We start from the raw sequence: 11,471 nt of genomic DNA, 5'->3' as shown, positions 1-11,471 counted from the left end.
TCAGCAATGAGTGGCAGCAGGACCCCCGGTGCTTGGTGTTCATGAAGGACACGCCCGCCTGACACATGCCACCACACTACAAGCTGAAGGAAAAGAGGCTCAAACACAAAACTTACATAGGGCCCAGCAGGATAGCGCAGTGGTAGGGTGTTTGCCTTGCACGTGCCAGATCCAGGATGGACCTGGTTTGATTCCCAGTGTCCCATATGGTTCCCTGAGCCAGGAGCAATTTCTGAGCGCATAGCCAGGAGTAACCCTTGAGTGTCACTGGGTGTGGCCTCAAAACAAACAACAACAAAAAGAACCCAAAAAACTTACATAGATGGGAGGGAAAACAGGTTCAGAGCAGCAGGAGAACAGAACTTTACTTTGTTTTTGGGTCATACCAGACAGTGCTCGGGTTACTTCTGACTCTGCACTCAGAAATCACTCCTGGCAGGCACAGGGGACCATATGGGATACTGAGACTCCAACCACATCCGTGCTGGGTCTGCTGCTTCCAAGGCAAACGTCCTACCGATGTGCTATCTCTCCGGCCTCCAGAAGTTTCCCTTTTTTGTGTTAAAGGGGTTAGAGTCATTCCCAGCGGTGCTCAGAGCTTACTCCAGGTTCTGGGATTACTCTTGGCAGGGCCCGCTCAGACTGTCAACAAGTCCAGAGCTATACGTGGGGAAGAAGAAACCCCTGGGCCACATGAATGCAAGGTTTCCAGCTGGGGACAGCCTTTCATTAACACCTTTATTAATTATTTTATTCAAGTGAAATTTAGGATTGGGTTCTCCAATCTTCCACCAGAGGGCGTGCTGCTCCCATATAAAGATTGGGGAGGGGCAGAGATTCCCCCAGGTCCTATCAGAGCAAGCAGAGCCTTGGGTCTTGGTGCCTGTGCGGGACTGGCTTTGCTGGGGGAGCAGGTCAGGAACCCCCACAGCACTGCATGGAGTGTGTGGATGCATGCAGAAGAAAGAAGGGATGAGACTGGGGACTCATGGACTGACTAGGGCACTCAAGGGTTGTATGCATTGGCCCAGGGTGTGCACAGATCACTTCAGAAAACATTTCATTGGGCCACACCTGGCAGTATGCAGTACCCGGAAGAGCTTATTCCTGGCTCTGCACTCAGGGATCACTCCTGATGGTGCTAGGGGACCATATGGGATGCTGGGATCTAACCTAGGCTGACCACATACAAGGCAAGCACCCTACGTGCTTTACTATCTGTCAAGTCTTTTAACCTTTTTGTTTTGTTTTGGGCCAACCTAATGATGCTTAACAGTTGTTCCTTGATCTGCACTTAGAAATCACTTCTGGTGGTATTCAAAGGATCATATAGGATCCTGGGAACTGAACCTGGGTTGGCCATGAGCAAGGTAAACACTCTACTACTGTGCTATTGCTTTAGTTCCTCTGACCTGACCTGTCTTTTTTTGTTTGTTTTTGGACACCCAGCAGCACTCAGGGGTTACTCCTGGCTCTACACTCAGAAATCGCTCCTGACAGGCTCGGGGGACCATATGGAATGCCGGGACTCGAACCACCATCCTTTTGCATGCAAGGCAAACAACCTTATCTCCATGTAATCACTCCGGCCCCTGACCTGTCTTTCTTGGTAGTGGGACACTCTCCATATCCCTGGCTCTCTCCCCAGGCCTGTCTCACCATAACTGTACTTCCTGGCCCTTTCCCAAAACTATAGGTGGAGTTGAGAGTCCCTCAGACTAACCATGGGCTGGGGCCTGCTAAGGAATGAGCCTTACCTAGACATGCTCAGGGCACACACAGATCAGACAACCAAGAGGGAATCAATTCAAACATCCAACTGTGGAAGCCTGAGTAATACAAACCAGATATGTGATTGGGGGGGGGGGGGGCTCATTCCCCACAAGTGCTGGACTTGGCCTGCTTTATTGAGGTTTAATTTAAATATACCAAACACTGTGGTCTTGTGACCCTCCACTGAGTTATGCTCCCATTCATGCTGCAGTGTGGATGGGCTTCAGAAGTGTGTTTAGAGCCAGCCTTGGACCAGGTGCTGCAAGTTGCAAGTGGCCACCTGCAAGTTCTCAGCAAGTGTCAATCAAGTGCAGGCCAAATGTGGATGTTTTCTGTGTGGGATGATGAAAACGGGAATGGGCAGGTGACATGCAACTTTACTAATGTCCTAAATGTCACCAAATACTTTCCTTCCCTTTTCTGGTTCATTTCAGGACCATGGGGATAGTATAATGGGTGGGGCACTTTCCTAGCACATAGTTGACCTGGAGTTTAATTTCTCACACCCCTGTGGTCCCCTGAACCCTCCTAAGAGTTATCCCTTAGTGCAAAGCCAAGTGCAGGTCCTAACCATCTAACCATGACTGGGTATGGCTAACACATACCCACACACACTCACAATCACTACCTCCAAAAACTCCACTCAAAACAAAAACTATAAAATGATTCATTTCATAATAGGCAAATTTACCTCAAAATAAAGCAGAAGAATGAATAAAGTTTGTGCTTTAGTGACAGCATACACAGTGAATAGTGCTATGCCTCTGTGTCAGGATAGAGAAAACATCTGGAAGGGCAGAGAAGGGGAGGAACAATGTTAACAGCTGTATGTGTACCATGCGTGAATTCAAAAAGTAATTGGAGGGCCAGAATGATAGGACAGTGGGGAGGGCGTTTGTCTTGCATATGGCCAACCTGCAGTTGATCCCTAGCACCCAATACGGTCCCTGAAGTACCACCAGGAGTAACTGACTGAGCATTGCTAGGTGTGGGCTCAAACAAAAAATAATTGGGACTGGAAAAATAATACGGGGGTGAAGGTGCTGGTCTTGCATGTGTTTTGATCCCTGGCCTCACAAATGGCCCTAATTCTTGCTTCTCAAACTGGGGTTGTGTATGGGGAATAGTGGGTGTGAAAGACAAAGAATGAAGAATTCCAAGCCTGTCTCAGGCCTATTGGCACAGAATCTACATTGAATGAATGGGAGTGACCCCTAAGCACAGAGCCAGGAGTAGCTCTTGAACACCACCAGTATAGCCTCAAACAAATGAACAAACAAAAGTGGGAAGTTGGGAATGAAGTTCCAGGGAGGAGATACAGAGGGCTGAAGCAGAGACTGTGCAAGAGAGAGCAGGGTTTGACCCCAAGCACTGCAGAGTCATCCCATATGGCCCCAAACACAAACAATAAAGTTCTGGGTTTTCTTTCCTCCCTTTATTTCCTGTGCCCTGCCCTGCTCTCTGCACTACCCACACTTTTTAGCATGGCTTCCAAGTCCTGCTTCCTTCCGGCGCTGCTGCCTTTCTTCTTGCCTCCACTCTGTGTATTTTATCCCATTCTTTCTTTGTACCTCTTTTGCCATCCCTTGAGCTCCTGTACTACCACCATATTATTGCCATTTTTTGTGTATGATCGACACAGGAGGCCTGTGTCAAGAAGATTTAGGATTAGCTTCTGGCACTGAGCCTTTATCTGCAAACCCAGGGCTACTTGACATAGTACATGATAGTAATATGGGTATGAGGGGAGGGTGGCCTCCTCAGTTTTTTTTTATTATATTATTATTATTTGGGGGGTTTGGGCCACACCCAGCAGTGCTCAGGAGTTACTCTTGGCTCTGTACTCAGAAATCACTCCTGGCAGGCTTGGGGACCATATGGGATGTCCAAGGTATCGAACCTGGGTCCATTCTGGGTTGGTCGTGTGCAAGGCAAACACCCTCCTGCTGAGCTATTGCCCCATCCCCTATTATTTATTATTATTATTATTATTATTATTATTTTGTTGTTGTTGTTGTTGTTGTTTTTCTCACACTTGGCAGTCCTTGGGGGTTACTCCTGACTCTACTTATCCTTCACTACTGGTGGTGCTCTGGGGACCATATGGGATGCCAGGGATTGAACTCAGCCACATGCAAAGCAAGTATTCTACCCACTGTATTCTCTCTGGCCCCAAGTTACCCAGCTTTTTAAATGAAATTACAGCCCCTGGAACCTGGGGAGAGGGAGGGAGATAGAGAGACAGAGACAGAGATGGAGAGAGGAGAGGTTAGAGGATGAGAGAGAAAAGTGAGAGAGAAAGTGAAAAAGAGAGTGAATGAGAGAGAGTGAGAGAGGGAGAGATAGAGAGTGTGTGTGTGCCAACAGTGATGGGATCATGTTAAGTGGAGAGACAGTGGCTACAGACCCTCTCCCCTAGCTCTGGGGAGGAGTGGAAGAGTGTAGAAATCCATGATCTGTGGGTACAGGCATTTTGGTGTTGGATCTTCGACATTAAACCCCTAAAACATGAACACCTGAATATACCCACCATTTATTCAAGAGCTAGATTCCTGGGGCTGCCAAAGCTTTCTCCCTGTGAGTGAATCCAGAGCTCTGGAGAACAACCAAGAACCAGACACACTATCTCAGAGTGGGGTGAAGTCCAGGCTGAAGTGGGAGTTGGAGGGATGGTAGAGGACTGGGGAGGGGTGGCAGAGGTGGAGTTGCAGTGGGAGCTCTGTGGGGGCTTTGACAGGGATAGGGTGTCAGACTGAGGATCTGGGTCCATCTGTACTGTCTGCAAAGCTCTGTCTCACCTCCTCTCATGTCAGAAGTGGTCTACACGTTCCCTTCAGGGGACCAGGAGTGCTTCATTTATCCATTTATCTGTATTCTCCCTCCATTCCTCGATCCCATGGACCCAAATCCTTTTTTTTTCCCCCCACAAAGAACAAATCAGGGCTACTTCCTGAGATTCAGAGCAAGAGAAGAACCATCAGGGGCCCAGCAGAACCCTTTAAGAAGGCGTTCATAACTCACAGCCTGTTTTATTTTGTACTTTTGGTGATCAGGCCAGGGACGGATCCCTGGTCTTCCAAATACAAAACAAGTGCCCTCCCATCTCAGTGTTATCTTATTCCTGCTCTGTCTTATGAGTCCTAACCTGCCCCGCAATAAGACAAGTGGCCACAAGGGGGAAGCAGGAGGTTAAAACTTTGCCTGCAAGTGAAACACTGGAGCCAAGCAAATCTCTGAACTAATCCTGCTGCATTGTTTCATCATATATTAAAAGTAGGAGCTGAAAAGATAGTTCAGTGGGTAAACTGCCTTATCTCATTTTCTGGATCTCAATTCAATATTGGCATCGCATATTGTTCCCTGAGCCAGAACGAACCCTGAGCACAAAGCCAAGAGTAAACTCAAAGCATACCTGGTAAGGCCTAGCTCTCCTCCTCCCCATTCAATTAAATTAAAAATTAAAACTGTTGGGGCCGGAGAGATAGCATGGAGATAAGGCGTTTGCCTTGCATGCAGAAGGTTGGTGGTTCAAATCCCGGCATCCCATATGATCCCCTGAGCCTGCCAGGAGCGATTTCTGAGCATAGAGCCAGGAGTAACCCCTGAGTGCTGCCGGGTGTGACCCCAAAACAGAAAATAAACAAACAAAAAATTAAAACTACCAAATAACCTGACATTATATTAAGGCCGCGGAAGCTAGAGTTAGTCTCCTATAAGTAAATCTGTAGTGTTTCTTGTCAGCAGGCATTGCTCACAGCAAAAGGGTAAACTGAGGCATATGTTTGTGCCCTGGACACACGAGGCCCTGTGGGGGTGATGGGAAGCAGCTGAGCTGCTCATTGGATTGGGGTGTTCTTGCAGGATCTGGCAGGTTGAGTCACTCAGTGACTGTCTATCTGAGTGTGTGACCTGGTCAGGTTTGGCCTTCCAAGGCCTGGTCACATGGGAGGCAAGACCAGAGGAAAAGGGGCAAGAAGATTGACATGTTTCCACATGAGAACCTTGGCCTTTAGTGAGGCAGGGGTGCTGTGCTAGCAATGCGCAGGCTACACTCAGCCTGCACCTGGTATTTGACAATCTGTACTACACTTCAGGCCAGGTGCTGCATCCATGTAGCTGAGGCTTCGAGAGCAGCAGTGGGGGCAGCAGTGACCATACCCAACCCTCAAAGTGTCTCTCCAGGCCCCACAGGAACCTGGACATTAGGCTTTGCCTTGGCCTTGGCTTTCAAAACTGTCAGTGGGATGGAGGGCAAGGAAGTGGCTAACTTGAAGCAATGTAAGGGCAATGGTGGAAGGTCTTGGGCACTTGGTGGTGAAGGTGAAGTAACTCTGTAAAACCATGAATGTTAATGCTAGTACAAAAAATTATTGGGGGGCACTAGAGCCATAGTAGAGCAGGTAGGTGCTTGCCTTGCACGTGGTCGACCCAAATTCCTTGGCATCCCATATGATCCCCTGAGCCTGCCAGGAGTGATCCCTGAGTGCAGAGGAGTAACCCTGAGCATCATCAGGTTTGTCACCACTTCTCTCCCCCACAAATAAATAAAAAAAAAGAGAGGCTGGAACTATAGCACACCAGGTAAGGTACTTGCCTTGCATGTGGCCAACACAGTTTTGATCCCTGTCACCCCATATAATCCCTGGAGCCTGGTAGGTATAATTTCTGAGTGGAGAGACAGGAACACAGCCAAGTGTGACCCCCAAACAAAACAAAAACAAAGAATATAGACATAGAAATTGAGCTGAGAGGGAAATCATAGGGAAAGAAAAGTGGTCTGTGAGAAGGATACTCTTTTGTATTAGTGGACAGAATGAGAGGTAAAAAAAATATTTGGGAAAACAGAAAATGTGGGTTTTTTTAAGTAGTGATTTTATTTTTTATTTATTCATTTATTTATTTTTTGGTTTTGAGGCCACATCTGGTGGTTTTCAGTGTTTACTCCTGGCTCTACACTCAGAAATAATTCCTGGCAGGCTTGGGGATCCACTTGGGGATGATGCTGGGAATGGAATCCAAGTCAACTGTATGGAAGGCAAACATACTCTACCCTTGTGTTATTGCTTTGGCCCCTGAGTGTTTTTTTTGTTTTTGTTTTTTGTTTTGGATCTAAGGAATATTACTGCTATGCTCTGCACCACTCTGCTGCCCTCTCTTATCCATCTCTCTCTGACTCCCTGAGAGTCTCTTCCTGAAGCCCCTTCCCACTAGTCCTCTCCAATTGATCTCAATAGCAGATCTTGGGGCCAAAGCAGTGGCGCAGGTGGTAGGGCGTTTGCCTTGCACACACTAACCTAGGACGAACCATGGCGGTTTGATCCCCCGGCGTCCCATATGGTCCCCCAAGCCAGGAGCAATTTCTGAGTGCATAGCCAGGAGTAACCCCTGAGCGTCACCGGGTGTGGCCCAAAAAGCAAAACAAAACAAAATAAAAAAATAGCAGATCTGCTTCAGAAGGCACTGCCCAGTGGCAGGCAGCCTGAGTGCTGCCCAGGCTGGTTTGTGGGCATCTCTCTCCTTTCTGCTCTTAAAGAGCTGCTCAACTTGATCTTGAACTCTCTTCTGAGCAGGGAAGCACAGTTTACTCCCAGCGCTGTCACCTTTTCTGATGAGATTATAAATGAGATGGTTTTCTTAATTTTCTTTTCTTCTAATGCACTGTTTGGACATAGAAATGCCACTGATTGTGTCAACTGAGTTGCATCCTGGCAATTTTCCTGAACTCATTAATTATTGTTAATAATTATAAATATGGAGATACCAGTGTGATTTATATGTGCAGAACAAGAAGCCTGGCACATTCACACTGTGGGAGGCCAGTGTGCTTGTGCAATTTAAGAGTTATATATTAGAGTTGTAGTGATAGCACAGCAGTAGGGTGTTTGCTTTGAACGTGACTGACCTGGGATGAACCCAGTTTTGATTCCCGGCATCCCATATGGTCCCGAGAGCCTTCCAGGAGCAATTTCTGAGCATAAAGTCAGGAGTAACCCTTGAGTGCTGCTGGGTGTGACCAAGAAAAACAAAAACAAAAAGAGAAGAAAGAAAAAAAAGAAAGAAAGAAAGAAAGAAAGAAAGAAAGAATGAATGAATGAAAGAAAGAAAGAAAGAGAAAGAAGAAAGAAAGAAGAAAGAAAGAAAGAAAGAAGAAAGAGAGAGAAAGAAAGAAAGAAAGAAAGAAAGAAAGAAGAAGAAAGAGAAAGAAAGAAAGAAAGAAAGAAGAAGAAAGAAAGAAAGAAAGAAAGAAAGAAAGAAAGAAAGAAAGAAAGAAGAAAGAGGGAGAGAGAAAGAAAGAAAGAATGAGGAAGGGAGGAAGGAAGGAAGGAAGGAAGAAAGGAAGAAAGAAAAATAAGGAAGAAAATAAAGAGTATAGTAAAAAGAAAATTTGTGAAAATTGGGGCCAAAGTGATAGCACAGCTGTAGGGCATTTGCCTTGCATGTGGCTAACGCAGGATGGACCTGCGTTCAATCCTGGGGGTCCCATATGGTCCCCCAAGCCAGGAGCGATTTATGAGCACACAGCCAGGAGTAACCCTGAGTGTCACCGGGTGTGGTCCAAAAACAAAAACAAAGCAAAAAAAGAAAATTTGTGAAAATTATTGTATCTCCAATGAGGTCATTAAGTCATTGTCAGAAGGTTTATTAAACTCTTGCTACTAGTTGATCATTCAGTTACTTCATTTGTCTCTGAACATTATGTGGCTTTTGATATACATTGGCATCTAAATTGGGGATGGCATCCACAAGGTTGACACTATTGAACAAAAAATGGTGTTTTTTGTGGCTGTGAATGTGGTCATGTAAAAAGTATATTTAAGAAAAAAATTAAATTGGCCATTTAAAAACAAAGAGTTTTATATCAGAACATTTCTCTATCTGCCTCCTCCATTATTAATGACTTACTTGGTGGGAAAGAATAAAAGAGTAGCAGAAAGAATAAGTATTTGAGGGCCCGGAGAGATAGCCCAGCGGCGTTTGCCTTGCAAGCAGCCGATCCAGGACCAAAGGTGGTTGGTTCGAATCCCGGTGTCCCATATGGTCCCCCGTGCCTGCCAGGAGCTATTTCTGAGCAGACAGCCAGGAGTAACTCCTGAGCACCGCCGGGTGTGACCCCCCCCCAAAAAAAACAAAACAAAACAAAAAAAGAATAAGTATTTGAGAAAACTTGGTGGGATTTTTTTAACTTGATTATTTACTTTTTTTTGGGGGGGGGTCACACCCGGCAGTGCTCAGGGGTTACTCCTGGCTCTACGCTCAGAAATCACTCCTGGCAGGCTCAGGGGACCATATGGAGGCCAGGATTCGAACTACCATCCTTCTGCATGCAAGTAAAAAGCCCTACCGCTGTGCTATCTCTCTGGCCCCCTAACTTGGTTATTTTTAGGAGTAACTTTAGAATTCTAAAGTTTAAAATGACTACAATTTATATCAATTCATAATATTTAAATTGTTATCAAACCATAATTCCCAGCATTTTGTCTTGTAACAGTACCATAGTGGAATGAATTCAGAAATTCAGAATCTGCCACTTGCATTTTTTTGAAGCAAAGGATATTAGGAACTATATTCTGAGTTCTTTGTAATAGCTTAAAAAACAACAATGGGCTGGAGCAATAGCACAGCAGTAGGGCATTTATGTGACACGTGGCCGACTTAGGACAGACTCAGGGATCAATTCCTAGCATCCCATGTGGTCCCCCAAGCCTGAACACAGAGCCAGGTGTAGTGAGTGTCACTGGGTATGCCCCCCAAACAAACAAACAAACAAACAAAAAACAAAAAAAACACAACAACAGCAACAACAACAACATGAAACAGTCAAATGCATTTAGCTTGAGTTTTATTTGATATATGATATCTGATATGAGGTAAGAAAACAAAATACTTAGTAACTTCCAGAAATAATGATATTTAATGGAATAATTTATTGCTTCTTTAGCCTTAAAAAGAAGAAGATATCCAAGAGATAAGTTAAGAATTAAGATATGGGGCTGGAGAGAAAAAGCACAGCGGTAGGGCGTTTGCTTTAGACACAGAAGGATGGTGGTTTGAATCCTGGTATCTTATTTGGTCCCCCGAGCCTGCCAGAAGCGATTTCTGAGCATAAAACCCCTGAGCACTGCTGAGTGTGACCCAGAAAACAAAAAAGAAAAAAAGAAGAAAAAAAAAAGAATTAAGATATGCAGGCCATTGCCCTTTCATGGTGAGGTGAAACGAGAAGACACTCCACATCATGACTTCAATGTAGGACATGCAGATTCCAGAATCTTTAATACAGAAACATGATACCAACAACAGAGACTGTGTGAAAAGTGTGTTGGCACTACGGACAATGTCTTGGATTGGACGAAAACTTGCCTGAAGCCTAGAGCTGGTCTTATGCCAGGAAACTTCAGGGGTAGGATCTCTTTGTATTTAGGCCAAGGTTATTCCTTTCCATGCCTCTCATATTTTGGTGGGCCTATGCAAACAACAATTGCCACTCTAACAACGTTTTTTACTGTGCTCCTTTGACTCTAATCCTTAAAACGCACCCACTTAAAATTTGAGGTTAACTTAAGCTAATATTCATGTACATGGAAATGTAAAAAATACTATGCCTCTAATGTTAAAGGAGTTACGTAAGTTTGATGGCTTTAGATTGCCTTGTGTGCTGTTAAGAAATATTATAATGTGCTACAATCTGGGGACTCGAGGGACAAAATAATCGCACATGGATTCTGTTTTATTTTATCTTAACGTTCTTTGGCTGAAAGTTCAAAGTTAAGATATCAGCAAGGGGACTTCTTCTGAGAATTATGTTATGGGTGATTGTCCTTCCACTGTAACTTTACCTTGTCCTCTTTCTTTGCATCTTTTGTTCTCATAATTCAAAATAAAAAAATTAATAAAAAAAAAAAGATATGCAGGCCATTGTGCCAAAGTTGTATGGTAGCACAGTGGTAGGGCATTTGCCTTCCATGCAGCTGACCCAGGATGAATACGGGTTTGATCCCCAGCTTTCCATATGGTCCCTTGAGCCAGGAGCAATTTCTGAGAGCAGAGCTAGGAGTAACCCTGAGTGTAGCCCCCCACAAAAAAAGATATGCAGGTTAGGGAGATGTTACAGTGGGTAGGCACTTGCCCTGAGTCTTGCCAATTCTGGTTTAATCCCTAGCAACTCATATGGTTCCTGGAGCCCTGCCAGGAATAATTCCAGAGTGCAGAGCCAGGAGTAAGTGCAGAGCACCACTGAGTGTGACCCCAAAACAAAACAAAACAAATCCAAGGCCCTGGATGCACTCCTGTTGAGAAGACCCAGTGTCTGAGAGGAGAATAGAGTGGAAAAGTGGAGGTCAGAGGAAGAAGAGGCTGTGAGTAGATGCTGTTGGCTATCAGGAGGGTGGCAACAAGCCTCAAGGAAATGACCCTCAGTGGGATGATCAGCTCCATAGGCTGTGAAGGTCAGTGATACTGTGTAAAATAAAAAATATAGAATATATCCACGAGTTGGGCGAGGCTGCCCCAGGCACTGTGTTTTTAACCCCTCAGGAGGATGGGCCTGATGAAGCAGATGAAATAATACACCAAGCCAGTGAATTAAAATTTCAGTGGAGTTAGTCTGCTTTTTGCCTCATGGTCTTTCTCTGCCATGTGCTTTCTCTGCCACTTGCTCCCTCTCCAGCCCAAAGCCCAGACCTTTTCTTTAAAATCCAGAA

This window comes from Suncus etruscus, chromosome 14, assembly GCF_024139225.1.
Source record: "Suncus etruscus isolate mSunEtr1 chromosome 14, mSunEtr1.pri.cur, whole genome shotgun sequence".
NCBI classification, from domain to species: Eukaryota; Metazoa; Chordata; class Mammalia; order Eulipotyphla; family Soricidae; genus Suncus; species Suncus etruscus.
Note: the sequence above shows the minus strand (reverse complement) of the source record.